Raw genomic sequence first — 21,135 nt, forward strand, 5'->3', positions numbered from 1 at the left:
CTAGGGTTTTGATGGAACCTTTTGTAGGATGAATTCTTATTACATTTTATATAATTGAGCCGTTGGATTTCTCTATTTGTTCAACTACGTGTTTATTGTTGTTGATTGAATGGTCGTCAATTAACTGTGCCTATTTAGTGCGTATATTACTCGAGAGAGAGTATGCATTTAGGTAGTTGTTGAACAACATCACTCCTAACGTATGTGAGAGATCAATACGGAGGGTTTAAAGGTGGGATTAGAGATAACGAAACCTTGGTGCGATCGTAGTGAGCGATGAATCAGTGCCAGCTAGTGTAGTTTGAGAGAATATATCTAGTAAATTATGGTAGTTGCTTGAGAGAGAGCTACGACACCCAAAGTACTCACGATCGGTAGAGAATACTTAGGCGAAATTATAGAAGATATAGCGGGAAGGATTTCAATAATTGGGGAAATCATAACTCTAGACCTCCTTAATCTTGTCTCCACCCCTTAGTATCTTTAGTTGTTAGTTCACTCCTTTAATTTGTTAGTTAATTAGTTTAACATAAGAATATTTATATTTATAACTTAGGAATCGGTCGAGCTTGTCTTCTTAGTGATAGTCAACAGTTGTAGTTAAACTTTAGTTCTCTGTGGGATTTGACTCCGGACTTGTAAATCGGATTATATTTGCAATGACCGCTTAGTCCTTTTTATAAGGCATAGTTGGGCGTGATCAATGACACATATGAATAAGTAGAACTAGGATCAAACAATATTGAAGCATCCTTGTGGCACACTAAAGTAATACATGTACTCACTGCATCAGAAGCAACGGCTTCGATCCTCCCTGGGGACGTATAGCATCTGGCCTGACTTCCACTGGATTGAGCTCCCCCTCTACTATGATCATGTCGTGAATGACCTCCACCCCGAGCTGGCAGAGCGGGTGGTGTAGAAACCGGTGTAGGAATCATAGTTTGTCCTTCCTGCTATATTGAACCTCTACAAATAAGGGGGCAATATTTCCTAACTTTCCCCAACTACCCACACTCATATCAAACCCTGACCATAAATGACTGTGGGGCCTGAGTCGGACCCCTTGAAACAAAATAACCACTAAAATAACCTAGTATCAATGAACCCTGAATAGATGGAGCGTGATGAGAAACCGACGCTGGAAGTGCAGTGAATGAAGACTGTACAGGAGCTCCCCAATTGGGTGGCGGTGAATGATAAGCTAGCCTGCTATAATGGCCTCCCCCAAATCGACCTCGACCTCCATATGAGGCACCACTAAAATTCCCTGAATGTCGGGACCTCTTTTCCCTACCCTACATGATCTCCCTGATCTCAATGCAAATACGCTTAATAGGACACGCCATCTCCACAACCTGGTGAGATAAAGTCCCAGTCTCTACCTCCCTAGTAATAGAAATGGGAATACTATAGTGAAGACAATCAATGAATCTCCTCACTCTCTCCTCTTCAGTAGGAATAAAAATTGTAGCATGATAGGATAGCTCTTTAAACCTCATCTCATACTTAGTATTTAACATCGAACCCTATTGAAGGTACTCAAATTGCCTCCTCAACTCATCTCTCCTAGTGCGGTGCACAAAATGCTCCAAAAAGACCCTAGAAAACTAAGCCCGGGTAAGAAGAGGTGATCCTATTGGTCTACCCAACTCTTAAACCTGCCACCACCTCTTGTCTAGACCCTACATCTGGAAAAAGGTGAAATCAACTCCATTGGACCCTACTAGTCCCAAATTGCACAAAATCGCATGAAAACGATCCAAAAATCCCTGAGCATCCTTTGAAGGTGTACCACTAAAGTGAGGAGGATGCAAATTGGTGAACTTATCTAACCTCTTTAACTCATCAATTGATATCATGGGCCTATCCTCAGGCTGCGTGGAAATGGTAGGCTGAACTCTCCTAACCGGTAACACTGCAGAAGTCTCATAACCATGGGCCACCTGCTCTGGGGTATGGGTAGCTAGAGTCTGTGCTCCGCCCCTTGCCTGGGAAGTAGCTGGTATAGTAAGATATGCCCCGTCCTGAGCCAAACTCTCCAATAGCTCAACCATACGAACCAAAGCATCCTGAACAACTGGTGAAACAAATAGGCCCTAGGGAACCTGAGTTGGTACCTCTGGCTCATCATAATCCTGAACCTGCTCCTCAACATGAACTACTAGTGGCTCCACAGCAGTCGCTCGAGCTAGGGCCCTAGCTGTGGCACGTGCTCCATCCATGCCTCTGCCTCGAACCCGGCCTCTCATGGCCCTAGCCTGGGGCACTGGCGCCTGGTCAGCTGCACCTAATGATCATATCCACACCATTTGTGAAAAAATAGAAAAGCAACAATTTAGGCTTAAGGATAAACAAATCCGCACGATAGAGAATGAAAGAAAGATAAGTTTTCCTATCAACCCTGTAGCCTCACGAAGACAAGTACAGACGTCCCTATACCAATCTGCAAGACTCTACTATGCTTGCTCATGACTCGTGACATCTAAGCAACCTGGTACTCTGACACCAACTTATCACGACCCTAAATCACACCAAAGTCATTACGGCACCTAACATTGTTTGCTAGGCAAGCCAACATTCAATATACATAAATGAACTTCTAAAATAATAAGAATTAGTCTCAAAAGCGGAATAATATAAATACCTATAGCCAAATAGCGATACAACTGAAATAACATCCCAAAACATGGTGTCAACAAGTATATGAGCTCCATATAATAAGTAAATATAATGGTCTGAATAATGATACAGTATTGTCAGAAGTACATAAATAGTAGTAACAAAAGGAAGGAAAGGGACTCCAAGGCCTGCGAACGAAATAGCAGAGCAACCTTGAAATCTCCAATAGGTATTGATATGGCTCCCTAGCAGTTAGCTCTAATAGTAGTACCTAGATATGCACATATAGTGCAGAGTATAGTATGAGTACAACCGACTCCATGTACACTGTAAGTAGAAAGCCTAACCTCGAATTGAAGATAGTAATGAGATTGGCAAAGTCTGCCACTCAGTTTCAATAGCCAACAATAACAGTAACAACATAAAGATAATAGCAAATGAAAAGCAACTCATAAATAACAAATCCAACTTATTCACATTAACAGGAAAACATGCATGCTTTCTAAAAAATATTAGTTAAAGCATCAATTTCAAGATATAAAATATCAATTAGCCTGAAGTCGATACATCTCTATACCTGCATGACAAGTATCAATGCCTAAATCAATGAATTCACAGTTAAATCATCAGGTAAGCACAATCTCAACACTGTACAGGTGCCTGGCATAAATCTACTTACTAAGCGCATACCAAGTGCATGCACTCACAGGGTCCAAAGTAACATGGGTTATTACCTGACTTCGGAGAGGAGGATCCTAGGCCAAGCATTGATTGGATCAAAAGTCAACGATTATCATAACTCAGCCCAAATAGCCTGGTGCACCTGTCACCTCAATATCAATAGCACTCAGGCCAATATTAGGCTGGCGTATGCGTCACCGCTATATCAATATCAACACGGCTCTATGGCCCCCAGTTCAGTCATTGATCCGCTCAAATCTCAATATGCCAACATCTCACAGTATCAGAAATCAATATACTGCACAAACTATACCAATATGACACAAATCCACTCAAACTCATGTCACACAAGTAAGGACACTAATAACATATGAGATACCAGGTAAGAAGTATACAAAGATGGTGAAATAACACGCGGATATAATATCATGAATGAAAAGTACGATGACAATCAAGGCAAATAGCTAACATAGCAAAATAGCCCTAACATGTCTCCAACGGATAAAGCACATATCCTAGACATGCTTTATAACAGGAATAATAGCTCAAGTAGTCATAGAAGTAGAGAAACTATGGTAACACAAAGGCATGATAGCAAACAAGGTACATAATAGCCTAAAGTATTCCCGAATCATGAATAACCACAGTGTATACATGTACGCTCGTCACCACATACGTGTGTCACTCCCAACAGATAGCAAGTATCATAGTCTACTGGGAAAATACTCCCAAACCAAGCCTAGGAAAGATACTTACCTCAAAGTGCGAGAATCAACACTCTAAAAGGCCCTTCCCTCAAAATAATCACTCTCCAAAATTTCTTACAAAATAATCTCTCCAAAATTTCTTACAAAAGCTCCAAATTTTCTCCTTTATATTTCATCAACCAAAAGCCAAAATCAAGGATGAAATCATGAGAATCATTAAATCTAAGTTAAGAACACTTACCCAATCAAAGTGGGTAAAAATCATCTCAAAATTTGCCCCAATCCGGGCTATCAATCTCGAAATATGATAAATGATGTCATACCCTTGACTAAAAGTGCTCTGCCTAGTGATTCTCGCTTCTGCAACCAAATATGTCGCTTCTGCGACAAAAGACTCGCTTTTGTGAGTCATACCAAAATCCCGACCTTCCACATCTACTGGCAAGATTCCACTTCTACAGATCCGTAGGTGCGGCTTGCCCTCACAAGTGCGACCTCCGCAGGTGCGTTCAACCTTGCACATCTATGCATTTCCATCCTAGGCCTGCCCTTCACAGGTCCGAAGTTCTCCCCTGCATGTGAGACATCACATCTGCGAACCTTTCCTTCGCAGATGCGGTGCACTAGTAACAGACCTGCCAACTAGCTCCAAAAATGATCCGGAATCAATCTGAAATACACCTGAGTATCTCGGGACCCCATCTAATCTTTACAGTCTTGCATGCTAAATTCTTTAGTACTTTTTCAATATATAAGCCTTTTGTGATAGTCCAAGAGTACATCAAGACCAATCTCAATGTATCTAAATTTCTAATACAAAACTTGTATTACCAAGATCTTTCATCTCAAATTTGTTTGTCAGATATTTCTTAGTTTCATGCAATAAGCCTATATCGTATGTGGCAAGCAATATGTCATCGACATATAAAACTAGAAAAATATATTTACTCCCACTAAACTTGTGGTATACATAATCATCAACAAGATTCAACTCAAAACCAAATGAGATAACACCTTGATGAAATTTTAATACATTAAGGAGATGCTTGCTTAAGCTCATAGATAAAAAATTTTAATATGCAAATCATTGACTTTGCATCACCGGATACAAAGTTTTTTGGTTGTACCATATAAATTCTCTTATTAATGTCACCATTGAGAAACAATATCTTGACATCCATTTGATGTAGCTCAAGACCAAAATATGCAACTAATGTCATTATAGTCCTAAAAAGTCTTTCGATGAAGCTAGAGAAAAATTATCTTTATAATCGATGCTTTATTTATGGGTAACGCCTTTAGTAACAAGACGTGCCTTATATCTCTCCACATTGCCTATTGAATCCCTCTTGGTTTTATATATCCATTTACAACCAATGGGCTTCACACCTTCACAAAATTAGGGAAGGTCCCATATGTTATTGGTCTTTCATGGACTTCATCTATTTATTCATGGCATCAGTCCACATTTGAGAGCTATAACTCTCCATGGTTTGATGGAAGTTGATTGGATTATCTTCCATCATTCCAAGGCAACTTTATGTTCTTGAAGAAACACAATGTAATCATCTGGAATTGCATTTCTATTCTCTCTAATGGATTTTCTTAATGACATTGGTTCTTGAGACTGTAGAGTTTGTTTCTGGAACAACTTCTTGAATGGGAGGATGAATGACATTACTGTATCCGAATTTACTTCTTGAATAATGTCAGGTATAGGAAGTTATTCATGAGCACTGTCAATAGCAATTAGAGGAATATTCATATGTTCCTCTTCAAATACAAAGTCCTTAATTCCCTCTCCTCACCCCGCAAACTCAATATTCTCAAAGAACCTCGCATTATTCGTATCAAAAATAGCCTTAGTAGTGGGATCATAAAACTTATAATGCCTGGACCTTTCCAAGTATCCAATAAATAGCAACGTATAGTCCTAGAGTACAGTTTCTTTATGTTTGACCTATAAGGCCTTGCCTCAAATGGATATCCCTAAGTGTTCAAATACTTTAAACTAGGTTTATTGATTGTCTAAAGCTCATAAGAGGTCTTAGCAGTCGCTTTAGTTAGAACTCTATTAAGTATATTTGCTGCAGTTTTTAATGCTTCTCCGCATAGTGATTTACGCAAGGTAGAATGACTGATCATACGCCTCACTATATCCTTAAGCGTTATGTTTCATCTTTTAGCAACACCATTGATAGTGGGCGAATCCGGCATAGTGTACTGTGTGACGATACTGTATTCCTTTAGGAATTGTATAAATGGTCTTGGATATTGTCACCTGATCTGTCATATTTACAGTAGTATTCACCCCAACGGTCAGATCTAACGCTTTTAATCATTTTGCCAAGTTGGTTCTCAATTTCAGCCTTACAATTTTTTAACACATCCAATAATTGTGATTTTTCATGAATGAGATAAAGTTAATCATATCTTGAGAAGTCGTCTAGAATGTTATAAGATATTGTTGACCATTCCAAGAAGCTTTTGGGAATGGTCCACATCTAAGACGTCTATTTTTTGTTAGCTCCAAATCTCTTAATATTTGTTTGTTTTCCCTTAATATAATCCACACAGACAACAAAATTTGAAAAATCAATGGGACTAAGAATGCCACCGGACACAATTCTCTCAACTCTCCTTTTGGTGATATGGCCTGATCTCATGTGCCACAATAAAGTTGAATTCTGATCGGTTAATTTGCACTTATTCCCAGTTAAGTTAACATACAAGGATTCATTGAACAAAGTAATTATATCAAGTAAATATAGATTATCATAATCATATAAAGAATTGGAACCAACCAATTTCGAATTATAAAGGAGACTAACTTTCTCATTTCTAATTTAACAAAAATCTAGACTTATCCAATACAAAAACGAAAAATCAAATTTCATTTAAAAGATGGTGAAACAAAATTCTCATTCAAATCCAAATAAAATCAGTTTTTAACAATAATTTAAAAGTTTCAGTTGTCTTTTTATCACCAGCGTATCTTTCACCATCATTAGGCTTACTGTAATTCAGGTAACCATGCATAGACATACTGATGTGAGTTATTGTACCAGAATCCATCCACCATGTGTGTCTTGGTATCGACATCAATTAACCTCAAAACAAACAAAAATAAGAAGAATACCTTCTGCTCATGACTTGTAACTTCACTGAAGAAACAACTATCCTTTGTTAATTCCTTATGTTTTTTCTTCTGTGTTGCTATAATCGCGGCTTCCTTATTCTTTTTGTAACACATTGAAACTAAATTTGTCACGAGTGTATGATGTTTTGCTTTTTCATTATTGACAAATTTCTTTATAATTTTGGTCATGGATTCCTTAGCCACCATAATCTTTTCAAATATAGTGCCCCTGAATGTTTTAGAAATCACTTTCTTCATGATCATCATATACATGTAATTTGATCTCATCCACTTTTCTATCTTCCTCTTTTCGTTAGAGTTACTCTTATTAGTAAGAGGTGGTGTAAAATCAACCCTTAACACAAGGTCGAGATCCATGACTCCCACTATGTTTAGATTCTCTAGTCATAACTTGAAGTTAGTGCCATTTAACATAGGAATTGAGTTGATCTTGACAGTAATGCTTGCAAGAGTAATTTCAGTTGAATCAGAGAATCATAAATAATAAAATAAGCTCATATAATACTTAAAACCAAGATAAAAATAAATTTGAATTAAGGTAGACCTTATCTCAAGGTGCCGGTTACTTTATTAATATTTTATCTTTGGACAAAATATTAACTTGTAAGTAGTATCTTGGTATAGTAATCAAACACTGACAATAAAGAACATGTTGAATAGTAAATTTTTCTTTGGGCCAATTTATTATTCACGAGCAAAACTAAATAATCATCACGTGTTATAACCATAACATGCACATGTAATTATGTTAAACATTGACCTTCCTTTTGGGCCTATCAATATTTACACAGGTTATATGCACACAACTTTTTTTATATTTTAAAATAAATAAACTTCCACAAGAGAGGTCACTTTTACTGACATCTAGTATATATATATATATATATATATATATTCAAGTTTATGTTCTTCAAAAACAAAAACATTTAAGTCTCCAAAACAAAATAAATTATGGTGGGCTTGAAATTTATCCAAAAGATGCTACCAGTATACATATATTTTAATTACTAAATATTTCAATTTAAACAAAATCCAACCTTCATGACCTTGTCTGTCATGACCCAAAACCCACTATAGATCGTGATGGAGCCCAACGTCAACGTTAGGCAAGCCAACGGTGAACTACCAACTTAATTATGCATTTTATTATTTTTGAAATCGTAAATTTTATTAGATAAAGAAATCAACGCATTAAAATCATGGAAACTTAAAATTTAAATAGAATAGATAATAAAGTGTGTAAATGCTAAGCAAAATCATAAACAACTTCTAGAACATCCCAAAATCCGGTGTTACAAGTGCATGAGCATCTACTAAAGAGTGCAATAACAATACAATATATGTCCGGAATATAAAATAGACAGGATAAAGTAAATAAATAAGATGGAGACTCTGTGGGCTACGGTGCGTAGCATAGAAAGCAACTCACCATAAAGTCCCCTCAGCAGTTGCGCCTACGCGCCAAGATGGCCACCAAATGAACCTGTCAGATCCTGCACATTTAGTACATAAGTGTAGTATGAGTATGTAAATTAACGCGTACCCAGTAAGTATCTAGCCTAACCCCAGAGAAGTAGTGACGAGGGGTTAACATCGACACTTACTAGTAGTCCAATCAATTAACATGATAACTCATAATAGATATGAAGCACAACAGTAGTAGTGAGATAAAAACTGTAACTAACATAATCCTCCAAAAATTTCTTTTAACGATATAAATCTCTCAAATCTCATGTGACATCTCAACAGATCTGAAATATCAAGTGCAATATCAAACGGATAAGGAATACCATATAAAATGCCTTGCCTCAATAGAAGGGGGATCTCGTGAATATCCGGACTGCTAGCGGTATAACGCTCGATTATGCCGAGGTCGTACGGTCCGATCCAGAGTGGTGTGTACACTGTCGAGGGTCGACCGGGGCGAACCAGAGATGCATCTCAATATTCTGCCGAGGCGTTCGGCCCGATCCACAGAAAAAAAAAAAGAAACTTATAGAATTACGAGTCACGTGCTTACAACATAGGTGCAGGAGTGTAAAGTAAATATGACTTTTACCGTTTATGAAATATCTCGCCAAACAACTCAAGGTGATAAAGCTAGGCCTAAAATATTCCCAAATCAATTTCAATTATAAATTCACTTAATTAAGCTAGCAAATGAGTTCAAATAATTCAAATATTATATGATAAAGTCCTAAGTCTACCCGGACATAAACATGCTTTTAGCTACGTACAAACTTTTGTTACCCCGTGCGTACGTAGCACCCACAACTAGTAGCACATAATAATTTTAATACCTATGGGGTAGATTCCCCCTCACAAAGTTAGACAAGAGACTTACCTCGCAACGAAGTTCCATAATGGCTCTAACGCCTCTCTAATACCTCAAATCAATGCCCATCGATTCGAAACTAGTCAAACAACGTGCAAACCAATAAAAATATACTCTCATACTCATAATTAATAAATTTATAATAATTTTCAACTCCAATCAAAAAGTCAACCAAGTCAACCCTCAGGCTCACGTGCTTGGATTCCAAAGAATTTTGAAGATAAACATTACCCATAAAAACATGAACTCAAATATATAAGTTATTCCTAATTCCATGTTCAATTTTGTGTCAAAATCTAAAAATACCATTTCTAGGTTTTCTTTCAAAAATTCCATAAGTTCTATCAAATTTCTATATTAAAATCAATATATAACCGATGTATTTAACTCGAAACAAGTAGGAATAACTTACCTTATTATATATGGTGAAAACGATCTTCAAGAATCACCCCAAATCGCCCCACATGAGCTCCAAGAACTTAAAAGTGATGAAATGAGCTTAAAATCCCGAAATTAGATGTTTAATACACCTGCCATGCCTCCTTCTTCACAATCGAGGTCATTATCCATACGATCGCGATTAACAAAAGTTCCAGCATCGTTTCTTTCATCGCGATCGCGGCCAAAACCTCGCGATCGCGATGTACAAATTTTATTTCCTCTTCACAGGCACCCTTCGATATAATGGCCATAACCTTTTATAGAAAATTACAAATTACAAGCGGTTTAATTTTCGGAAACCTAGATTCAAAGGGCTACAAGTTTCATTTTTGGATTATCTCCAAATTTCTTATAAATTCCAAGATATAAGCTCCCGAAGTGAGACCACTGACAGCAGAAATTCCTTCTACGCGATCGCAAATTTTCTACCGCGATCACGGTTCACAAGGCCTGCAACAGCACTTTTCTCTTCGCGATCGCGAAGAAGGATGCACTAGATCTCAGTAACAGCAGCTCAAACATGGCGAAATGACCTGTAGGCCATCCGAAATACAATCGAGGTCCCCGGGACCTTGTCCAATCATACCAACCATTCCTAAAACATGATGCAAACTTGCTCGAGGCCTCAAATCACACCAAACAAAATCCAAACTACGAATCGACGATCAAAACCCTTCTTTCAACTTTTAAACTTTCATACTTCGCCTAACACATCCGAATTACACTTAAACATTTCGGAATGACGCCAAACTTTACGTGCAAGTCACAAATCACGATACGAACCTATTCCAAGGCTCAATATCCCAAATGGACATCAATAAAATCAAAGTTATCTTCAAATCAATCTTATGAAATTTTAAAATCTTCAAAATGCCAACTTTCCACAATAAGCGCTGAAATACTTCCGGACCACCCGATACTCAACCCAAACATACGCCCAAGTCCAAAATCATCATACGAACCTATTGGAACCTTCAAATCCTGATTCTAAGGTCGTTTATTCAAAAGTCAAACCTTGGTCAACGCTTCCAACTTAAAGCTTCCGAATTAAGAATTTTCCATCCGAATCAACTCTGAACTTCCCGAAATTAGATTCCGACTACGCGTACAAGTCATAAAATATGAAGTGAAACTACTCAAGGCCTCAAACCGTCGAACGACGCGCTAGAGCTCAAAACGACCGGTCGGGTCGTTACATTGTCAACTCCAAATTTTATGAAATACCTCTTTTGCAGTCTCTGTCACAAGGTAGGGGTAAGGTCTGCGTACATTTTACCCTACTCAGATCTCACTTGTGGAATTTCACTGATGTTGTTGATGTTGTTGTTGCAGTACCTCTTTTGCAGTCCGACAACTTAAATATCCAGTATGTTGGTCTTAAAGATATAGATTAATTCACATTGATCGGTGTAAATAAAATGATAATGCGTAAACTTAAGTTAAAGCAATCATACTGAACTATGGGAAAGCATTCTAGGGAGCAAGGGTTTAGGATAACTAGAAGTAAGATAGAGTATACACACTATAAGCTTAACCAACAATAAGAAGAGTAAAGTTGATATTAATTAGATAGAATTACGGTGCTTATATGTAAATTATTCAAATATTTAGACTTGATGTACTAGAAAAATAGTAATAAGGAGATGTTATACATAAAATCAGAAAGGATGATTAAAATGGAGAAGTATTATTTGATAAAAGGATTCCTATCAAAGTTACAGGTAAGCTAAATAGAACGGCAAACTGTAAGGCCAGCAATAATATATGATATGAATGTTGGATCGCTAAAGTCTAGCATATCCGTCATATGAGTGTCTCATTAATATAGAGGCTAAAATGAATGTGTGGCCATATTGTCGTGACCCAAGCCGATGGGCCGCGAAGGCCATTCGGTACCTTACTCAATCGAGTACCAACATAACGTGTCTTTTCATATCATACTATCATAGATAACTGAGCCGAAAAGGCTGTCATGAGATAAGTAGAATACAACATGTAATACCAACTTATACATAAGACATATGGGCCTATAAGACCAAAATAACCACTCGGACACTGAACATAGGCCGACAAATTCATACAATCTTTTATGTACATGACATCAGTCTACAAGCCTCTAAGAATACATAATTATCATAAAGGTCGGGACAGAGTCCTGCCATACTAAACAATACACATCTAAATCATACTGACCAAATAAGTAACTCCGGAGCAAATGGAGTGCATCAATATCTTCCGTTGAGCTAATAGAATACTTGGAGGGTTCTCGACCTGTCTATCGGGACCTGCGGGCATGAAACGCAGCGTCCCCAGGTAAAAAGGGACGTCAGTACAAATAATGTACTGAGTATGAAAGGAATAAAAATCAGTAAATAATAGACATGAGAGAAACATGGAGTAAAAGACTCGACATGTACGTCTGCATATCTCTGTGAATCATTTTATTTTTATAATGTCATGCATATGCATATAAATGTCATACCATGCATATGTATATGTGTTCATAACATCATCAAGCCTCTGAGGGTATCCCATCATATCATTTCGTCCACTATGGGCAATTCATCAACGTATACCAGCTGATCAGGTGGTGGTGCGTATATAACGCCATAACCTTTTCCCATATCCCATATACATATAATATACGCGTATATAACGCCATCTGGTCATGGATCAATGTACATGTATAAATTCATGAAATGCATAAGAAATACGTTAATAAGACTTTCTCGAAATGTCATAAAAATAATATGCCTATCGGATAAATTTTATCAAATACATATTTTTCCGAGACCCATGAACAGAAGATATAATAGTAATTCACATGAGGAATCAAGAATATAGACACCCCTTGTATTTCTATGAATAGAGTCATTTATGAAAATTGTGCTTTTGCTCGTTTTGTTCGGGTCGTATAGATCATGCCAAAAAGAAAGAAGGGATAGCCTTAACATACCTGAGCTAATTCTCTTTTGCGAAAACACGTAACGGCGGATCGAAGTAGGGAAAAATCCGTATGAATCATTGAAATATTGCACTGTCAATTTTATATTCTTGCTAAGATGCAATCTCGTATGAATCATTGAAATATTGCACCGTTTATTGTATATTCTTGGTAAAATGCAATCTCGTATGAATGATTGAAGTAACCCACGTTACTATTATTTTGTATGATTTTGCTGGAGCAATTCACATTGCTACGGAGATTAGACAAGACTCTCTTTGTAAATTTTTGAGATATCTTTTACCTTAGTGGGTGTGGGCCCCACTTAGGTGATGACTAATCCCCAAGACTCTCTTAATGTGCCATCTTGCTTCATGAAGTAAGAGTGATTTAGTTGCTGCCACGTTTTTGGCTATCCATTCCCAACCAATTAACCACCAACATCTTAATTAATTGTTAATCTCCCATTAAAATTAATAATTATTCGATTATCCATATAATTAAAAATTATCTCAATTTACTTAAAATATTACTCACCTTTAATACACTTTATACACCTTACTATCATGGCCATGTGGTACCTTGTATGGTACTAGTCAATAAATACCGGGTATTTTAGCTCGGACCGTATTTTATCTCAAAATGTCAAACTTCGACAAAAATTTATTTTTTTCGATTTGCTTACCCTCTCAACTTCACGAATTTACTCATTACTTGTTTGAAATAGCATAATGCTTATAATCTCAAAATAATCTCATTCTCGAACTTACAATGATTAACTTACGACGAAACTTTAACGTACGAAAATGCGGGATGTAACATCTTATTTTCGAGCTTCCATCAATTTATTTATGGCGTACTTTCACGTATGAAAATATAGAGTGTAACATCATTCCCCCCTTTGAAATATTCGTCCTCGAATGTTGACTGATGTACTTATCATTCTCATAACCTGTAGCTCTTGCGAATACTTTAATACTCTTCTTTCCATTTAGGCAACTATTCTGTGAATGAATCCCAAATGCCAGGGCATTTCCCCCTTTAGGCCTCTTTCTCACACCACGATTCGTGGTCGGAATCATTCCAATCTTGTAATTGTTGCTATCTTTTATCATGCAGCATGTACGACTCTGACTTTGTAAGTGCGCCTATGCGACTCTTCTCTCCTTTTTCCTCCAGTTTTTAGCCAATCCCTAGGCGTCACTTTGTAAGCATATACAGAGCTTGAAAATATATCTCTTTGGGCATTTATAAGTACAATGAAGTTCTTCGCTCGATAATTTATTGAACTTACGAATATTGTTATATCTTATTTCATAGACCCGGTTATCCATTTGTATGACTTTACTGCATCTAGGTAGGTCATACTATATCATAACTCTTACTTTGATTTATCGTTACTGAGGTCTGCTACCAAACTCCAGGTTACTTTTGTTGCTTATCCCATATGTATAAATCTAAATTCTTTAATGCTTTCTCGTTACTGTTCATCTTAAGAATGACGGCCTAATCTCATCTCATACTTTGTGACTTTTGTCCATCCATTGTTGATTCACCTCAATATTGATTTACAATATACCAATGATAACTTGAAACTTCTTACGTAATACCTTGCCACTAGGGCTTACGTTGCATCGAGGAATATTTGAAGTTATTTTCCTGATCCACTTAGCGGCGATATTGTACTTCAATAACTGTATTTTATAGCATCCCAATGTGATTCACTTATGTGGGCATTCTAATCCCGTACAATTCATGAAATCCTCTTTAAATCATTACTCAATCGAAGGCCAAATCGTCATCCTTTATCTGTCACAATTATACCCTCATTGTACTATCAGGGCGGCATTCCATATCTTCTAAATGCCATTAGTCTTAGACTCCTTTGAGTTCATTCAGGCTATACTGAGCTTGGTATAACTTAGAGAAACCATCAGCTCATTTTGTTTTCATGGGCTTAATCCTAAGGACCTATCCATTCTCGTCACTTTCTTACTCGCCCTTTCTTATCCGTACTCCTGACTTCCTAAAACCTTGTTACTTTACCATACTTTAGCTTGCGACCTACTACACATATTTATTTATACTACTTTCAACCTTCCTTCAACTTGCTTGTACCATAAATCTCCTTATGTTATTTTGGAACATCAAGTGAGACATCACATCATCTCTAACTCTTCTTTACTCTCTTGACTAGGCCTCTCGATACCTAGAACCCATAGGCTGGAAGATATGCCACCAATGACATCTCTATCATTCCTGGATACTGAATCCCAGCGCTTCTATCCGAGGTATGGACTATTCACAACCTTCTGCATTTGAGTATCTCGTACGTTGTTCACCTTTACCTTACTACTCCAAAATCTTGCATCGTATCTTCTATCTCTTTTATGACCTCCCTTCCACATAGGTATAATTCACATCCATAACTTAAAGATCTATTATAATACTTGCAACTCTAGTGCATACACAACCCGGTGGGAGCTTCATACTGACTTCTTATGAGGCTAGTACTTTTTCTAACTGGCTTTATCGTAGAGCCATTATAGGATATGGCTACTGTATTATCTCTCTTGTACCTCTGATATCTAAGAGTAATCCTGTAATGTTCTCAATCACGAGGTCTATAATAATTTTTTTTGGTCAAATAATCAGATCCCTAATTTACTTTGTTGATGTAACTCTTTAGTGTCCTCCTCCTTCTGATCAGCCTTTATGTAGGCTTAAGCTATTTTCCGATCTGCGGCTCATGGTATGAGTTATTACTTTAGCCTTTCATAGACGCTATGGAATATCCGTGATACCATCATCTAACAATTCAATCCCTTGTCTATGACCTGAATTCAATTCTTTCTTTTAACTTATACCAGAGTCTTCTACAACTGTATGAGTGTCAACATACATGCTGTATGGATAATGCTCCGAAATCTTGAGTGCGTTCATAACGTAACTAACTCTGGATCATTGATCGAATAATTTCTTTTGTTCCATCTCAGCTTTCTTTAAATGTAAGCAATTACTTTTCCTGGTCTTTCTGCCCCCTTGTTGCGTGCATACTTAGCTTATCTTAATTCCCATGCATGTTAGAATTTTGTGAAATTCATATGGTCTCGAATATTATTTTTGTTTTCATTTCCCGCTCATTAGCCACGCCAGGTGCCACTTCCTTATGGAGTGTATACAATGTTGTTGTGAGACTGTTGTTACAAGATCATTTCCTCTTTTGGTCACTATGCTTAGGTTGAAGCATTCTTCCTTATTTCCTCGACTAGTCTTTCGTTGTAGTATTTAGGGAGACCTTCTGGCTCTTGTAAAGTTACAAGCTTATCACGTCGTATACTTGACGGAATTTTTTTTTGATGTTCTTCCCCGCCTATATTTATCCGTAGTTACTTATTTCTACGCCCTTGTGCTCATAGGGTTGCTTTTAAACTAATATTTTGACCGTCTTCCCAGTGTCATTCTATTTCATTTACCTTTAACTACCCCAACTCCTATCTGAATATATCTCAAAGATCACGATGTTATATCTGCGAGACTGAATTCCCCATGTTGGGGTTCACTATGTTCGTCTTGCACAATCTGTTGATTTGTCTGTGTCCTCTTGTTTATCCATAACTAGGCTCTTCCTGAATCAACTACTAACTACTCGTTGGCCCATTCTCATATCAATATTCCACGTAATCTTCCTTGGGTTATTTCCTTTGTCTTAACTTACGTCTCGCACTGGTTCCTTATCTATCAATAACATCTTGGGTAGGAACCCTTACTTCCTCTCCATGACGTTGTGCTTGCATAATATTCTGGAATCATAGCATATCTATAGGATTTGAATGAGTGCAATCTCATCCCTTTCTCATTTTTATCGCATTCTTGGTGACACTTAGTATAACTGGAACATACAGTCCCTTAAGCTTAACTTTGCTCATATTGCTTGCTTTAAGGAAGTGTCTTCCTGAATAACCATTCTCTGAATTTCTCATGAATCTTCTTCCGTTGTCCATTCTATTATCGCCGGAACGTAATCTAAAATTCTCATGATGCTGACTATTATCCAATCACTCAATCCTTTACTCACGTTTAGTTTATCTTGTTCACCAGTCCATACTGATTTCTATTATTTTAGGGTCTAACTCTTTCTTCTGGTAATCACGTTAGAGTCATGAACTTATTTCTCGAAAAGAGGATATGACTTCATGGCCTATACTCTTTTGTTGTCTCAAAGCCTGTCACCTCTCGTCTTTTCCTTCACTTGATTATAGACTCAGTAATACTGTTATTTTTTGATCTACTGTTGTTATCCATGTATCATATCTTACTCATAATGGTTCATTAACTCTATTCTTATTTCCCTGCTAGCATTTCTGTCTATCACTTTATTCTGAGAACTTAAGCAAGATACTCCCTTTGCTTTTAGTTTCCCTTGCTCTATCCACAGGCTCTTCGGGTTGCCTAACATTCTTTCTCTACTACAGACGGGAGCCACACTAAGGTAATATCTATCCCTTCGAGGCTTCTAGTGCCTATCTTTTTAATACTCATATCTAGTTGTACGATTTTAGTGTGCACCATCTGGGTGTCTTACAAGGAGATGTATTAGCACATTTGCAATATCCTTCGAAAATGTCAGCTAACGCAAATAATCCATCCACTATTTTGGTCACTCTAAACTCAGCCGGATCCTAATATCCGTCCTTCTCTTATACTATTTTTGTTAGCCCCCGTAAGGCATAAATGAGATGAGTGTGGCCAATTGTACATACCTCTGTTATTGTTGAAACTTGTATCTATCTTCTGAATCTCTCATTACTTTTCACCATATGGATGGATAGATATTCTTGCCTTAAGGCTGCTTATCAAGAAGCTTACGCGTCTTAGTACCCCACATGTTCTGCTGAAGACCTTACATTTACTCATCATAAGCATCATGAAAAATCAAGTTCCTCTGACTCAACTCTTCCACAGCCACATGTAACCTCTTAGCAATTGTCTTTCTGGATGTAGGTATCGTTGTATTACGAATAAAATAGAATTTAGGAGTTCGAATTCTTACAACTGAGCTCTATCACACGATCTAAAGTGAGAAGAAAGAGTGACAGTCCAAAATGCCCTGTAGACTCCTGCTTATAAGTGTGGTGCACGACACACCCATAAACAAGACTCTACTAGACACGGCTTGTAGACTCCCTAGCATAGAACTGCTCTGATACCACTTTTGTCACGACCCAAATCGATGAGTCGTGACGGCCACCCGGTACCTTACTCAATCGAGTACCAACATAACGTGTCTTTTCATATCATACTATCATATATAACTGAGCCGAAAATACTGCCGTGAGATAAGTAGAATACAACATGTAAAACCAACTTATACATAAGACATACGGGTCTATAAGACCAAAATAACTACTCGTACACTAAACATAGGCCGACAAGGCTATACAATCTTTTACGTACATGACATTTGTCTACAAATCTCTAAGAATACAAAATTGTCATAAAGGTCGGGATAGAGTCCTGCCATACCAAACAATACATGTCTAAATCATACTGACTAAATAAGTAACTCTGGAGCAAATGGAGCGCACCAACATCTTCCGCTGAGCTGATAGCCTACTTGGAGGGCTCTCGACCTGTCTATCGGGACCTGCGGGCATGAAACACAGCGTCTCCAGGCAAAAAGGAACATCAGTACAAATAATGTATCGAGTATGTAAGGAATGAAAATCAGTAAATAATAGACATGAGAGAAACATGGAGTAAAAGACTCGACATGTACGTCTGCATAGCTCTGTGAATCATTTTATTTTTATAATATCATGCATATGCATATAAATGCCATACTATGCATATGTATATGTGTTCATAACATCATCAAGCCTCTAAGGGCATCCCATCATATCATTTCGGCCACTGTGGGCAATTCATCAACGTATACCAGCTGATCAGTTGGTGGTGCGTATATAACGCCATAACCTTTTCCCATATCTCATATACATATAATATACGCGTATATAACGCCATCTGGTCATGGGTCAATGTACATGTATAAATGCATGAAATGCATAAGAAATACGTTAATAAGATTTTCTCGGAATGTTATAAAAATAATATGCATGTCGGATAAATTTTATCAAATACGTATTTTTTCAAGACCTATGAACAGAATATATAATAATAATTCACATGGGGAATCAAGAATATAGACACCCCTAGTATTTCTATGAATAGAGTCATTTATGAAAATTGTGCATTTGTTCGTTTCGTTCGTGTCGTATAGATCATGCCAAAAGGAAAGAAGGGATAGCCTTAACATACTTGAGCCAATTCTCTTTTGCGAAAATACGTAACGGCGGATCGAAGTAGGGAAAAATCCGTATGAATCATTGAAATATTGCACTGTCAATTGTATATTCTTGCTAAGATGTAATATCGTATGAATCATTGAAAGATTGCACCGTCTATTGTATATTCTTAGTAAAATGCAATCTCGTATGAATCATTGAAGTAACCCACATTACTATTATTTTTGTATGATTTTGCTGGAGCAATTCACATTACTATGAAGATTAGACATGACTCTCTTTGTAAATTTTTGAGATATCTTTTACCTTAGTGGGTGTGGGCCCCACTTAGGTGATGACTAATCCCCAAGACTCTTTTAATGTGCCATCTTGCTTCACGAAGTAAGAGTGATTTAGTTGCTGCCACGTTTTTGGCTATCTATTCCCAACCAATTAACCACCAACATTTTAATTAATTGCTAAGCTTCCCATTAAAATCAATAATTATTCCATTATCTACATAATTAGAAATTATCTCAATTTACTTAAAATACTACTCACTTTCAATACACTTTATACACCTTACTATCATGACCATGTGGTATCTTGTATGGTACTAGTCCATAAATACGGGGTATTTTAGCTCGGATCGTATTTTAGCTCCGAACTTCCATCAATTTATTTATGACGTACTTTCACGTACGAAAACATGGGGTGTAACACATATACAAGATAAATATGACTACATTTGGCAGAAGGTGTAAGTAGCACATACCGAGGATAAAATAAGAAAAGATTTGCTTGAGATATTTGGTGACGTCCTAATCGACCTCTAAATTCACTTTTTCTCTAAGCGTGAAACCATAACGATGGAGATGTTAAAAAAGGATGAGATAAATTTAAATTAAATAAAAGAAAATCATCTCTGAAAGACTACAATCTCTTAAAATTCAAACAAACCTTGCGAAAAAATATAATAGGAACAAAAAAATTTATATACGTGATATTAGTTAATTGGGATTAAATTTGAACAATAATATTAAATTTACTTGAAGTCTTTAATGTTTGGTAGAAGTCTTGGTATATAAAGAACTAATAATGCTAGTTAAACTAATTTTTTTGAAAAAAATATTAGACTTAAATAATAATACCAATTACAACAACTATGCCTTAGTCCTAAACAAAGTTGGTGTGGGCGATATAAATTTTCACTTCTTTGTTTAAGCTCAACTCATATTATCATCATGCTAAACTAAAATAGGAGTAGTAGTAAAAATAATAAATTAACAGCCAACATAAAACTTGCTACGAGAAATATTAGACTTAAACAGTGTCACATAAATAATGAAGATTTATATGTCCGACCTCAACTTGCTTGAGTCTGAGTAATTAGTTATTGTTTTAAGACATGCTTTGTTAGCAAAAGATAGGTTTTTTCTAAGGCATACTAGCCTAATAGCTCCCTAAACTTGCACCGAATTTTAAAATAAAATTTCATTTTTATTTTAACACTTCTACTTGATAAAAGCACAACTAATAAACACTCTCGGTTGAGTGTGCCCCTTAATCGCTCTTACATGAATGACACGTCAATGTTTAACATTTTATTATGTGACATATGGGTCCCACTTTTGTTTTGTTTAACCTTTTATTTTCTTTTGTTTAACATATGTTTAACCCATTTTTGCCCTTTTTTCTCTTCTTCTTCACTGTCAATACCAACGGCTACCACTAAAATTATTTCACCGGACTGATCATTAGAAAAAATCCTCCGTTGGCAGGCTGGCGGATTCGATGGATGAAGGTGGTGGTTTCGTTGTTTGAAGTTTTTGGTAGTGTAAAAATGGAGAAAATGGTGATTAGCACACAGTTTTGCATATCAACTATACAATCGGCAAAATCAGATGTTTTTCTAGTATACTATTTATTAAATAGAAGTATTAAAATAAAAAAGAAAGTTT

The 21,135-nt window shown here is 36.7% G+C and overlaps 1 long non-coding RNA gene across 1 annotated transcript; it reads right to left on the bottom strand.

Moving 5' to 3' along the window:
• Nucleotides 1-11,930: 11,930 nt before the first annotated feature.
• LOC108947283 (uncharacterized) lies at nt 11,931-13,186 on the bottom strand. The gene is made up of 2 exons (XR_001971759.3): nt 12,903-13,186; nt 11,931-12,231 (listed from the first exon to the last, which is right to left on the bottom strand). It is a non-coding gene; the product is annotated as an uncharacterized lncRNA (long non-coding RNA).
• Between the last annotated feature and the right edge of the window lie 7,949 nt (nt 13,187-21,135).

This window comes from Nicotiana tomentosiformis, chromosome 5, assembly GCF_000390325.3.
Source record: "Nicotiana tomentosiformis chromosome 5, ASM39032v3, whole genome shotgun sequence".
Lineage (NCBI taxonomy): Eukaryota > Viridiplantae > Streptophyta > Magnoliopsida > Solanales > Solanaceae > Nicotiana > Nicotiana tomentosiformis.